Source organism: Lepisosteus oculatus, chromosome 6 (genome assembly GCF_040954835.1).
Source record: "Lepisosteus oculatus isolate fLepOcu1 chromosome 6, fLepOcu1.hap2, whole genome shotgun sequence".
NCBI classification, from domain to species: domain Eukaryota; kingdom Metazoa; phylum Chordata; class Actinopteri; order Semionotiformes; family Lepisosteidae; genus Lepisosteus; species Lepisosteus oculatus.
In genome coordinates, this window is record NC_090701.1 from 26,299,995 (window position 1) to 26,312,340 (window position 12,346).

A 12,346-nucleotide genomic window follows, 5' to 3' on the forward strand; every position below is an offset into this window, starting at 1 on the left:
GTTCACTGCCTTCTTTACAGTATATAATATATACTCCCAAAACAGACAACTCAATTGGTATTTGACCTATTGCTATTGCAACTCCTAAAGGCCACTGCTTGTAAATACCATGCATTTTGTTATCGGCACTTTGATTACTTTGATGGCAATCTAAGATAGCACATTGGTGCAGTGGTTGGTGTCTCTGCCTCACAGCACTGGGTTCAACCCTGGGCTCAATTCCTGACCCACAGCACTAGCTACTGTATGTGGAGTAATTGTGTGCAAGATTAGGATGATGGAGTGTTTAAGAGAGTGAACATTATTGCTTTAATGTCCTTTTAGCTGTGCCAGTTCTTGTCTTGGTAAGTTGCCCTCAATGTCAGTGGCAGGGAGGTCAGTGCCAGAAGGTGAGTTAATGTTCTGCAGGCTGTGGAGACCTGAGGGGCCACAGTACTCAGTCCTGTCCTGCTGCTGCACCAGTGCTGAGAGGAACATGAGCCATTTGCTGACAGTGCTGCTGATCACTGTAGGAGCCCTGCTGGCTCTAGCTGAGGGAGAGACAGTCAGTCTCAGTCTTGACCAGCTGGATCCCAGAACTGTGAACATTGTTTTAAATTACTTCAATGGAAGGAACCGACTGAAAAAAGCCTTTTGCCTGGATACCCAAAGATCAGGATCTGGAGACAAAATTACTGAGGTAAAAAAAGAAGGGGATGGAAGGCACTTTTTCAGGACACATCTAAAAGCATTTTGCTTGTAAAAGCCATTAAGCTTTGTGTCTATTTAAAAAGAAACCTTGGACCTTCCATATAAAAAAATATTTCACACCAGGAGCAAAAGTCAGCACTCCTGCAGAACTCCAGTCCACCTGTTATTTAAAAATCAGCAACACTTCTTTAAGCAATTAATTAAATAAGTAATGTTTCAATGTAAAGAACACTAGTCCTTGAGGACTGAGAGATGCTGTGATTTTAGTTCCAATTGATATCTAAATTACTTAATTGAACACCCTACATATTTCATTCCTTGGCTCTGTGGCTATTAGAATTTATTTCTATAAAGCCTACCTCTATAACTTCCAGAACTTCAGCTGTCCAGGACCAGGGTTGGACCAGGGTAATTGATAATACGTAGACTGATTCTCAGAACTTCTCTTTGTTGTTTAAGTTTGAATTTGCTGGTACCCTCCACACCTTTGAGTTCCAAATAAAGGAAACGGATAGTCCTCATACAGCCCTATTAACACAGCAGTGGGATGCTGGGGTGAGTAGAACAGCCTTCATAGCTGATTCCACCAGTTAAACCCATTATATCTAGCATCAACAGCATATACTCATACTACACACTTCATAGATCCCAGATTGAACAACAGAAACCAACTGCATCACCCACTGTACAGCAACCTGCTTTCCCAGACTATGAATATGGTAATAATGACAGAGTAGTTTGCAAAATGTTACCGAGGAATCTGAAAGGGCGATTTGAGATAATCCAAGCATTCCACAGGCCACACAAGCTATTTTCTGTAATTGGGGGCAAGAAGGCTATAGATGGAATTGTAAATAGTATTTGTGTCTAGAATATGTGACACCCTGATGAGCTCCAGTGCTCCTGCATCAGTACCCTCAATCACCACGGCTCATTCCACATGTGCAAGGAGCTCATCAGGGCCATCTCCAACGAGATCAGGCCGGGCTTATCAACCTTTTTAAGAACCTCGCACATTATTTATAATAATAATCATAAACTTTATTTTATATAGCGCCTTTAAAGGTGGCTTCCCAAAGCGCTTTACAGGACGACAATAACAATAAATAAGAAGACTACAACAATAAATAAGAAGATTTCACAAGATAAGACACAATTACAATTACAACAATAACAATAGAGGAGACCGTGGAAGTGGTACTAAGAAGAGCAGAGGGGTGAAGAATGGAACCAGTTAAGTAAAGGCTTTTCTGAAGAAGAAGGTTTTGAGTCTGGATTTGAAGGAGTTTAGAGAAGGTGATTCTCGGATATCCTTGGGCAAAGAGTTCCAGAGCTTGGGGGCATAGCAGGAGAAGGCCCTGTCACCCATAAAATGTAGATGGGCTTGGGGGACAGTAAGGAGGGCAGAATTTGAAGAGCGGAGGTTGCGAGGTGGGGAGTAGGGAGATAAAAGTTCAGTCAGGGAATTGAGGTGCCAAGCCATGTAAAGCCTTATAGGTGAGCATGAGGATTTTAAAGTCTACGTGGAATTTGACCGGAAGTTCTGAGGAGCCATTCCACAGGGCTCTGACATTGAGTTGACTCACAAGAGGGTGTTTGGTGTTTGGTGTTTGGTGTTTGGTGTTTGGTGTTTGGAATGCTACCAACTATCTATCATTCCCTTCTGTCTCCAGCCCAAAGTTGACTGCTTCCCCTGTGGATCTCAGCTACCTGCTGTTTTCCTTTCTTCTTCCCATTACTGTGTTGTTACCACTTAATCACATAATAACATCTGTAATCTTCACTGCTAATTGGACTCTGAGGACAATTACTTTGCTGTACCCTTTTTTCTTTCCCCCTATGGGCCTGGTGTAACAGAATACCCTGAAGAGGATCAATTGGTATTACTTCTAAAGCAGTAACAGTGTAGTTTTCATGAGCCTGAAATTTTGCCCTCCCACTTTTATCTCAGGGAGATAATGAGTTGAACAGAAAGAGGATGGCGATACAGAAGAAATTGAGAGTGAAGAATGAGAATGAGGGAGACAGAGCTTTGTGCAGGGCTACGAGGTGTGGAACACTTGTGTGTAATTCCTTATGTCTCTTATCTTTAAGAGAAGGGGGCCAGGTTAAAGCTGAGAAAGGGAGAAGGATAGGGATAGGGGGTAGACAAAGACCTGCTAAATGAAGGCTGATATCAGAACAACTGGACAGGGGGGATTGGTCATGGGCGGAGAGTAAAAAAAACTGGAGACTTGTACTGGCTGAATTACAAAGGGGGAGGCAGGGAACTCACACTACAGTATGTTGTGTTGGATGGAAGGGAACAGAAGGGGAGGAATCTTGCTGACTTCACCAAGGATAGAAAACCACACAGAGACAAGGAAAACCTTCAAGGGCGGGGAATTGTGTCAGGGAATTAAGCCATGTGACTGAAGCCAGAGTATGTCATAGGATCCTTGCTGAATATGAGAGTAGGACACTGAATAGAGGTAGTACTCCAAGGAGACAGCATCAGGAGCAGCATTGGCTGAAAAGATGTAAATGGTTTCTGGAGACACAGAAGTTATTGATTTAGATCCAGAAGTGATGTAGGAGAGAGAGAGAAAACAGAAACAGGTGTATGAGGTGGACATCATATGACAAAGGGCCTGGCTGGCAGAAACATGAGCAGCGCAGGGGTTGAAATAGCAGACTGGAATCCAGCACCATCGATTATATCATTGCAAAACCTGGAAGAGTGCTGCTCAGCTAGGGCTATTTTTAGAGTTCACAGTCTCTGAACCTAAAAAGATACTTAAAATAATTATTTCTTTCTTACATTTCTCTTACATGTAGTTTTGTCCTAGACACTACAGTTGTATAGACTGCCTATAGTTCAGTAATTAATTGTTGGAAATGTTGTAATGGAGGGTGCAGAGGAGGTGACATGAACAGACATGTAGGATATTGGTGAGAGCCATGGTCTGAAGGCAACTGTTAAGAAATTGTTCAAGCAGGCTGTCCTGGTGGGCTGAGTGAAAATCACAATGGCTGCTGAGTAGGACAGTCAAATGGCTGATTAAGAGAATGAGGTAGAACGTTGGCCTTGTTGAGTTGAAAATTGTTCCCTTGATCAAAGGAATTCATCATCTGGGCAATTTATCTAAAAATGCTTAGCAAAGTGGTTGAGAGAGTGTAAAAGAAAGAAAGCCAATTGCAATCAAGAGAAGGCCTTACTATGTTATTCATTTAGGAACTGACACATTAGAAGCATTTTTTAAGCTTAATGCTATGCGCGTCTGAAGTTGTTTTATTTTTTTGTTTCAGTGGTTGACAACAAAAACAGATATAGCAAACAAGTTGAGATGCTCATATTATGCACAATACACTGCAGAATAGGTTGCACTTTGGAGATGGAACAATGATTAGATTAACAGATGATTAAAAAACACAAAGTGAACGGGAAACCTAAATGCCTATTCTAAAAGTGAATGCAATAACTAGGAGATTCTGTTTTTAGCCTATGGATTCTCTATACATGAAATCCAAGTTTACCAAACACAACAGAATGACAAGTTCTCTTAACAAACTTTACTTAGCTAGAATCTGGTCTTAATGGATGATCTGGAAAAGTATCTCTTGTCTGACATATGCTTTCTCTTCTCTCTGTGTCTTCTGTGTTGAGTTCAGGTAAGTCTCTGAACTCAACTGGTGGGTTGTACTGTAGGTTCATGTGTCTGCTATAGACACTGCTGTTGAGGGAGGTACTGTATAAATGGGAACCAGCATTACTGGGTGTAGGACCTGTGATGGACTGACATCCCCTCCAAGGGGGACACTCTGATTGTTTCACACCTAGAATCTAAGACAAGCTCTGAACTGATAACCCATTGTGTATAATTGAGGTCAAATGGCTTAACAACCTTAGTGGAGTGGACACCAGTTCAACATCTTGTCTGGTCTCAGCATATTCAAATTTTAGAATAGATTTTTATGCAGAATATGTCTCCTGTCACTTCAACTGCATCTCAACACACACAACCACACACACCTCCTTTTCCTGTAGAATATTAAGCCCCCCTGTGAACACATTCACCTTAGGACCTTCTCTGTCCTTAATTATTGCAGAGTGAAGTTTTGGTTTCATATTGACAAACAACATTTGTGCCATTCTCCTTAACCTCTAACACACAGCCACACTGTGCTCTAACACACAGTCAAGTCTACACTAACATTGCCAAAGGGCTATCTGAACCACTGACCACTTCTCAATTAGAGCCAGAAGATGGACCACAGATGACAATATTGGTGTCTTGGTGCTGCTTTTCTGAATGAGTCTGAGCATATTCTGATATTGTCATCCACCTTTCACTGTTATTAGCCATACTTCTACAACAGCAAACACAACCTGCGTCTTTTACATTAATTACACAGGTGTGTGCCTAGGAATTCAGTTAACAGTAGGATCTGAATTAAAACTCCTCTACATAATTGTGATGCATGTGGGATATGGGATGGCATCCCCAACAGTAATGTTTCTCTTGGAATATGTTAGTCTTTTAATTCACACACATTTGCCAAAGATTTGATACATTTTGTGTGGAAAAACATTAATTTAACTTACAGTGAATTAAAGTTAAACAATAAACATGGAACAAGAGGACTCCTAAAACAAAGAGCATTAAAAACCTAGATTAGAATGTATGATTGGAGATAAATGATTATATATATAGATATAATCTATTGGAGATTAGAAAGTATGATTGGAGTATTGAACAAGCTTCTATCATGAAATACCTAGAAGAGAATCTTTCTGTAGATCAATACAAGGTTAAATTGCCTCCAAATTTGTAGCCACTCTTATATTCTTAATTGTTTTCCTTTGGAATTCAGACAATAAATGATAAACCTGATTAAAGCATACAGCACCCCTTAAGATTTCCTGTTATCAGTCATTAAAATGTAAAACACTTTAAAACACTATAAGAATTCATCCTAGGTCCTTTTTATTTTCTCTGATTATGCATTGATGTCGGTAGGTTGATCTGACCTTGTGTGTGTGCGCAATAGTTAGAATCAACAGCACCTCTCACCTTAATTCTTATCTTGGTGAATAAAGTTTATGAAGTCTTACAAAGTTACATTATTAAAAAAACAGAAATATAAAAGAGGTTGGACTCTCAGATAATAAAGGAAATTCGCATTCTTAATCTGTAAATTGCATTCTTCACAAAAGATGCGGTGCTTGATGTTGTACAATAGTATTAGATAATCTCGATGATTATGACTATGTTGTGTAAATGCACATTAGAACAGTATAGCAGTGTTTCTGTCTTTTAGCTGTGCCAGTTCTTGTCTTGGTAAATTGCCCTCAATGTTCTGCAGACTTTGGGCCACAATACTCAGTCCTCAGTCCTGCTGGTGCACCAATGCTGAGAAGAACATGAGCCGCCTGCTGTCAGTTCTGCTGATCACTGTAGGAGCCCTGCTGGCTCCAGCTGAGGGAGAGACAGTCATTGTCAGTCACAGTCTTGACCAGCTGGATCCCAGAGCTGTGGACATCTTCAGGACACATCTAAAAGCATTTTGCTTGTAAAAGCCATTAGGCATTAGGGCACTAGGCACTAGGGCTCAGGACAAACATCATGAACACGAAATGCATTAGGCATTGTGAATGCCCCTAAAAACAGTTGTTTCACAGTGGAGCAAAAGTAAGCACTCAAGCAAAACCCCAGTCCTACCTGTTATAAGATCAGGTACAAATTCTTTAAGCTATCGCTCTATTAAGTAATGTTACAATGTAAGGAACACTAGTCCTTTAGGGCTGGAGAATGCTGTGATTTTAGTTCCAATTGATGTTTAAATTACTTAATTGAGCACCCCAAATTTTTAATTAATGTGTTGAATTGTTCCTGGACATTAGATTATAGTTTCATTATTAATTGCTTACACTTATATAGCGCTTTTCTGGTGTAGTGTGCTCTCACGAGGCACCAGTTCTGTAGGGTTTGGGCATTTACTGGGACAATTATTAATTCTCCTTAACTGCTCTCAAAAGCAAAGTCTCACACACACTGCTCTCTTGTTTCGGACCCACTCTCTCACTGCTGAGCCTCCAAATATGGGAGACCTGATCTAACATCTCTCAACTGCAGCTCTCTCAAGACTAAGATCTTGGCTGAACCTCCTCTATAGGAAGGATGGTCAGAGTGCTCTTAAAGTGCTCCCACAGCTGAGGCTCATTAGCACTAAGTTCCCTCAGCTGTGGTTGCCGCTGCAATGTCTCTCTATAAAAAGCTCCGCCTCACCAACAAAAAAGCCCCATGTGATACCACTGTAGGGGTTTTGTGAATTTACTAGTATAATGTTTAGTTGTAACCGTAAACTCCATGAGTTTGCTTTGGCTATTAGGAATCAATTGGCAAAACAACATGGAGTCTTCACAAAGATTCACAAAACATGGAATACATTTTGTGTACATAGATGTATTCAGGGTATATAGTAGAGTCTGCCTGGATAGAGACAGCAGCTCATCACATGAGAATTATCAGGCTATAGTAAGTATAAAAAAGTGATACATAAAACAAGGATGTGTTTAGTATAACATCAGTTACTCAAATATGCTTATCACTCTACTTAACATAATTATTTTCAGGTTCAGTTACTTTCATAAGTAACTAGTGCAATTAAAATAAATTTAATTGATATCAACATGTATTAAAACAACTGAATTCTCAAGGGCAGTAATGTTGAATATTGAATTATGCTCGTTCACAACCATGGATTGGTAACTCCTGCACAGAAGGATGGGGGAACATCTCACTGGGTCCATCGCAGCTCTGTCCAATCCGTGCTCTGCTGGCTTAAAGAATCGGGGAGAGAGAGGTGCTGTTGTAGCCTCATGCTGATAGTCTGCTCTCAAGAAAGCTGTCAGGGTTAGTGTTGAGCTGAACGCAGACCAAATCTGTGCACAAGGTGGTGACTGCTCAGTTGGGGCGAGTCACACAAAAAGGGGAGAAACTCAGTTTGCTCCTAGTGTAGCGACTACTGCTAAATAATACTGTATTCAGACATGTAGACAAAAGTTCAACTGTATTGCTTCTGGTGATCAAGCAGGTGCACGGTGGTAGCTAGCTGGTCGCAAGGTCCTGTTGCAGGCTTGATCTTGGATAGTTTTCTGCGTTTATGTACAGTATAGGCTCACTCTCTAACTTGATGCTGTGGGAAAAAGTTTAAGTCTCAATGTTTTGACAACAATTGTGGCAGATATGTAGCTCTGTTGTCAGTCAGTCAAGTTGGTTTTGTGGAGAAATGGCAAAGTTAGAGGTGATTCACTCTGCTTTTTTATCTGTGGAAAATATGGTTGGTGATTGGTCAAGAGGTCATTAGGGTTCCCACATCCTGCAGGTCCCTGACTGGTTGGTCATCTTGTTGGATGATTGACTATGCCCTGTGACTTTTAAGGTTGTTTCCAGACGTGCCTACAGTATGTCCATCTGCCAGACGTCCAGGTGCCAGCAGTGGAGATCAATCTTAAAGGAGTATTGGCACTGGATCTGGACTGTCCTGGGAAAGATCCTTATCCAAAAAATAAGCTAATCTCCCTCATTTGCTCACACATAAAAACCACTAGGTCTTCCTGTGGCTGAGATCACAGAGAGGAGGCTATTTAGCTACATTCTGGGACAGGCAACAGACTGTTTGGTCCAGTTAAGAAAGAAATCTCCAATAACATTCAATTTTAAGTGAAAAAGTAGGCTTTGCCCCTACACTACACTGGAATATGAGCAGCACAAATCGGGAATTGTTTGCAAAAGGTACCTAGGTGAAGTCTCTGTTGTCAGTCAACCACAACATGTATATTTAGAGAGCTCTTTATTATTATTATTATTATTATTATTATTAATAATAATAATAATAATAATAATAATAATAATAATAATTGCTTACACTTATATAGCGCTTTTCTGGACACTCCACTCAAAGCACTTTACAGGTAATGGGGACTCCTCTCCACCACCACCAGTGTGCAACATCCACCTGGATGATGCGACGGCAGCCATAGTGCGCCAGAACCCTCACCACACATCAGCTTTCAGTGGGGAAGAGAGCAGAGTAATGAAACCAATTCATAGATGGGGATTATTAGGAAGCCATGACTGGTAAAGGCCAATGGGAAATTGGGCCAGGATGCCGGGGTTACACCCCTACTAATAATGCGGATAGGAACTGATTTTAGCACTGAGTGGAACCTCAATTAGGGCAATAATGATGACATGGACGTTTGCAAAATGCTACCAAAGACATTGAAAGAGTTATTTGAGATAATCCAAGTGTTCCACAGGCCACATGGTATTCTCTACAACAGGGGGAAAGAAGGGTATAGATGGATTGCTAATTAGTATGTGTTTATTGAAAGCAGTGATGATGTAGGTTTTTATGAACCAGAAAATTTGGCCTCCCACTCAGAGAGAAATTCAGAGATTAGTCACTCACGAGCTGACTGCCTTGAACCATACAGTAAATCAAGTGCTTCCTTCTTCATTCAATGTAGTTGAACTGTTACACATTTGATGCCTTCCTGCAAAGATGATGTGTTGAAAGAGGACAGGAATGGAGAAGAAATTGGGAGTGAAGAATGAGCCCATGAAAAAAAAGAAATCGCAAAGATTCCTGTGCTGGGAGCTGTGAGAAAAGGAGTAACAAATAATAAAGATACTAGTGAGCAAGCCAGAGAACGGACAGAAATAATGTTTGATATCTAAGGTGGTTCAGCAGAAGACTGTATTATTTGGTAGTGTAAAGTAGGTGCATAGCAAAATGGTGGAGAGAATGTTGAAGAGAAGAAAAGCTAGGAAGTTGATTCTATTAACACAATTTAGCATGCATTCGGTCTATGCAGAAAGCCAGTTGAAATCAAGAGAAGGGCTTGTTATGTTATTCATAGTATTTAGGAACATTAAATGAACATTTTACATTAGAAGCATTATTGAAGCACTTTGTTATTTAGTTTCAATGGTTGACAATGTTGACAACAAAGACAGATATAGCAAAGAAGTAACGGTGCTAATATTATGCATAATACACTGCAGAACAGGTTACACTTTGGAGATGGAGCAATGATTATATTACCAGATGATGAAAAAACACTTTATAAGCAAAACACTCCAGTGTTGGAAGAAATATAAATCCCTACTGGATTGAAGACCTCCTGGGAAAGCTAGGGGTACTGCTGGAAGTGGTGTTAGTGAGACCAGTAATGAGTTGTCTGTGTGGATTCCAATGCCCCAGTATAGTGACACAAGGACACTATACTATAGAAATGGTTCTGTACTTTGGATTAAATGTAAAACCAAGGTCCTGACTCTCTGTGGTCATTAAAAATCCTAGGGCATTTCTCGAAAACAGTGTTACCCCTGTGGCCTGACCAAACTTTCTCCTGGTCTTTACCAGTCATGGCCTCCTAATAATCACCTTCTATAAAATTGGGTTCTTTACTTTGTTCTTCTCCCCACTGACAGCTGTTGTGTGGTGAGTTTACTGTTTGCAATTTTGCTGCTATTGCAACATACAGGTTGGTGCTCCACTTTGGTGTTGATGGTGGAAAGGAATCCCCATTACCTATTGAACACTTGAGTGGCATGTCCAGAAAAGCTCCATATAAATGTGAGGAATAATTAATTATTATTATGGCTTTAATGAAACTGTGTGGAGATCTCACTTCTGACTGGTTTGCATGAAGCAGGAATTAAGAGAACAGCTAAACAGATCTAGTGTCATCTACTTAGAAAAAGACATCATGTTCAACATCATTTCTGAAATGTCATATATACTGTCATATTTGTAGACAGTATATTTGATTTATTCAGAATCTGTCTCCTGTCATTTTAATCTGAAACTCAACACACACAGCAACACACACCTCCTTTTCCTGTAGTATGTTAACTCCCCATGTGAGCACATCCACCTCAGGACCTTCTCTGTCCTTTATTATTGCAGAGGCACATGAACATTTGGCTCTCAGTGAGTCTCCAACACCCAGTGTCTCAGAGTCTTACTGTACTGGACAATCAGAGGATTTCCTGGTTATTTATTGTTGTTACAGCAGTTTGCCATGATTAATAGATTAATTGATTTGTGTTTATGTTTTAAGAACGTGAGGATATGTAAGGGATGCTTCACAGTCCTCCATGCCGGCAGCTTCGATGATGCACTGAAGTAATTGACTGCACCTGTTTAAGCTCCATGCAAAAGGTAAGAAATCAGGTGAAATATGTACACTGGCAAGTGTAATAAAAACCTGTCAAAACACATAGAAGTAAAGTAATATGTAAGTAAAGATGGTTTTAAATAAAAAGGTGTTTTATTTTAATTAGAAAAAGTATTAAAATTAACGGAGCCGTGGTAGCTCAGATGGCATGGGCATCTGGCTCCTGACTGGAAGGTCCCAGGTTCAATCCCATATAGGGGCAAGCAATGTAGCTTCCTCTAATTCCTTCCCAAGGGCTTCCAGGTCCACTCAGCCTCCTTTCCAAATGAGTACCAGCAGTTAATCCTTCCAGGGGTAATAGGCCAGCTGGAGTGTGATGCTGACCACATCACCTCCACATCCAGTGTTGGGTGGTTGAGAAAAATGGTGGCCCTTGCCCCCCATGGGCCTTTATCGCCTGAAAAGAAGACCTAACCTTATCATTATTACTTGGAATTGTAGTGCTGACAGTATTAGTAGATGGATAATCTACATATTTTTTGGCTTTTATAGGCTCGTTGATTTCGTGTACAGGAAGCTTGTCAACAACTTCGTATAAGGTCTCCGTATTTTACTGGAATTGCTATGTCTCTGACGTCAAAAGATTAACTTGGTTACGCAGTGAAAAGCACAGTTCAAAGTCAGCTACATCTCTTTGACATCCTGAGAAGCTGCTAATTCAGTACTATCAACTGACAAATATGGAGCATTCCTACAAGAGTTATATGATGTCTTTGATCAGACTTGATTAATTTGTCTATGTCTGATCACATGATATGTTGCCATTATGAATTTGCATCAGACTAGAGCAGAGATTGTTCATAGTCTTATACATTTCCCGGTTGAAAGGTGAAAATATGTACTGACACTATTTAATTGAATGTAACTTACATCTTAATGCATTTTCAACAAATAAGCTACAGTATTGACTGTGCATCAAATAATTCATATTTCTTAAATGGCAGAGTGAAGTTTTGGTTTCATATTGACAGACAATAATAATAATAAACTTTATTTTATATAGCACCATTTAAGGTGGCTTCTCAAAGCACTTTATAGAATGACAACAACCACAAATTAAAAAAATACACAAGATAAAACACAATTACGATATACAGAAGAGACCGTGGATGGTAGTACTAAGAAAAGCAGAGGGGTGAAGAATGGAACCAGTTAAGTAAAGGCTTTTCTAAAGAAGAGGGTTTTGAGTCTGGATTTGAAGGAGTTTAGAGAAGGTGACTCTCTGATATCCTTGGGGAGAGAGTTCTAGAGCTTGGGGGCATACAGGAGAAGGCCCTGTCTCCCATACAATGTAAATGGGCTTGGGGGACAGTAAGGAGACCAGAATTAGAAAAGCGAAGGTTGAGAGGTGGGGAGTAGGGCGATAATAGTTCAGACAGGTACTGAGGTGCCAAGCCTTATAGGTGAGGATGAGTATTTTAAAGT

At 40.3% G+C, this 12,346-nt stretch overlaps 1 long non-coding RNA gene across 1 annotated transcript in view; it reads left to right on the plus strand.

The window, feature by feature from the left end:
• The window catches only part of LOC107078232 (uncharacterized), a 48,099-nt gene extending 36,422 nt beyond the window's left edge, over positions 1–11,677 (plus strand). The window contains exons 3-4 of the long non-coding RNA XR_001479186.2: positions 10,805–10,905; positions 11,414–11,677. This is a non-coding gene — a long non-coding RNA (uncharacterized lncRNA). The remainder of the gene's footprint in view (positions 1–10,804; positions 10,906–11,413) is intronic.
• Positions 11,678–12,346: the final 669 nt, after the last annotated feature.